We start from the raw sequence: 2,561 nt of genomic DNA on the forward strand, positions 1-2,561 counted from the left end.
ACATTCCATATTTTTTTTCATAGTAAATAAAGAATTTTGAGCTGATAGTATTTAGTATTATTATTTTCCCAATGATCACGAAGTCAAAATTATTTGACGGCACGCCTATGACCTCATTAAACAATTTTTTGAAAAAATGGCACGTTGGTGCATAAAGGTTCGCCACCCCTGGTCTAGGGTCACTGATTGAAGAGTATATAACACTAGAAGCTCTTCATGTATTGAAGGAATTAAAGAAATAGTGTAGCAGCAACCTTGGGATGCGAACCCCTGTTCAGTCAGTCAAGAGATTGACGGATTAGCTCTTTCAGTTACAATATGTACCCCGCTGCATGGAACAAAATGGCTTTATAAGGTGGACCTAGTTGGCGTTGTTAGAATTCCGGTTGTTTAACCGTATTAGGAAAAAAACAATCAATAAAGTTCCTTTCTCACACTTAACAGTTTGAATATCATCTTATTTATGATTGTTTGACTGTTTTGGTCGAACATGGTTAAGTAATAGTTAAATAAATTGCTAACCATTTTTGCGAGAAATTTCTAACAGTGCAAGAAAATATTATTTATTTTTTCATTAAAAAAATTACGATTTAGCGGGTAAAAATATTAAATAAAGATAACTAATTAAAAAAATATAAAAAAGTCTCATCCATATGCGTTGTAATATCTTGAGGTAATCTTATTTGAGTTTAAATTGGAGACAATAAATACCCATGTTTAGAAAAATAATTAAATTGGTTGCTAGTTCTCTTAACTTTAAATTGACCTTAATGTCAAAGTTTTTGCCCTAACCAATGCTAATCGATTTATCTAGATATGTGCATGCACATTAATCACTAATTTATTTTTATACAGAAAAATGAACTTGGAAATTTTTGAGATAAATGATGAATTAAATGTATTTTCCATCAGACACCTGTAAATGATTTATAAACATAGTGTCCAGACGAAGACTCGAATAGAGGAGAAAGAGAAAATTGAAATAAATAATTTTATTACTTACTTAAATCTATAACAAATTCTGAAGTTAGAGAATCTTATAAAATCAATCTCTGACATCCATTAAATGTATAAAAGTAGATAATTTAGCATCCGAAATACAAACTATTTGTTGAAGGAAATCATTTATTTTACCTGAAAAACTTTTGAATGAAGTATTTATTCACAATATAAATGCATGGGTTAAATTAAGATTGTACAAAAATAAAGTTTCACACAATTCTTAGCTATTCAAAGCAATCAATATGGGTAAAGTAATGGTTGAAAACGTTTAGGAAATAATATAATGAATATACCTTGCATTCCATGCATTAGTCCAACTACAGACTTATCTGAATTAAATTAAACAGTGGCAAAAAAAGGTTGTTTACTTTTAATTTTTAATATCTTCTGTTTGAATGAATTAATTTTTTAATCTCTTTTTTTTAACAAACATTACAAAAATCGTAAAAATATAACTATATATAAAAATAACCATTCAAGGATGTGATGCCACAATTGGCATTACATATTTATTTACTATCTTTTAAAATATCTTCCATTATTTAAGCTTATTTTTTTAATAGAATTAATTATATATTAAAATAAATCAAAGACTTAAGCTTTTTAGACGAACATAAAATATTTATTCTTCTCTTATAGATCAATGTAACGGATACTTTTTATTTCATTACTAATACAGACTTATTAATTCACTGTCGCCTCTAATCGAAAACAAAAATCTATTTATAAATTTTTATTCTAATTTCCAACTGCTAAATTTTTCAATTGCATGGTTGTATTAATTTTCATAAATTTGTTGGCGACTCGTGATCGCCAAGGTGCTGTTTTTAATCCAATATTTATATGCTGGTTGGCTTTGTTTTGGCTATGTTATATTATGATAATTCGCCAATTTTGGATCTCCCACCCATGCTTTTGTGTCCGTTGGGAACAAATTACACGTACTTTTTAATTTGACTTTTGTTAAGGCAGGTCGTGGGGGATTTGTCCCCCATGGCCTGTCCTAATTAAAATTACTATGCAAAATTTATTTAACTCTGAACATTATCATGGATAATATATAATTTTTGTATCTCGAGCTCTGAAAATATATTAAATAAAAGCTTTATAGTAATTATGATCTGGTTTTCATTTTCAAATTTTCATCATCTTCTGTTTTCATCACAATCTTCAATTTCTCAACATTCAGAAATAAATTACATCACCATAAAGGATATTAAATTTTTAATTTATTTTTTAAATTTAAAAAAAAATGAAGCATTTTCTGAAGATTTTTAATTTAGGAAAATCAATTTTTATTCAATCAAATTAAACATTTTAACTACAAATAACCTAAGTACTTAAAAACAATAATCTTCAAATGCATTTTTAAAAATTAGTTTACCATTTAATCATAAGTTACTGCTTAAAAGATCCAATATACTCATTCTCTTTCACAGAAAAAAAAATATGTATCGGGAAATTAGGGTTCTAAACATTTACAAGACTGGAAAAATAAGAAAAATGAATATTTTCTATTCTTTCCAAAATAACAAAAATAAAATAATTAAATTCAAAAG

This window comes from Parasteatoda tepidariorum, chromosome 7 (assembly GCF_043381705.1).
Source record: "Parasteatoda tepidariorum isolate YZ-2023 chromosome 7, CAS_Ptep_4.0, whole genome shotgun sequence".
NCBI lineage: Eukaryota > Metazoa > Arthropoda > Arachnida > Araneae > Theridiidae > Parasteatoda > Parasteatoda tepidariorum.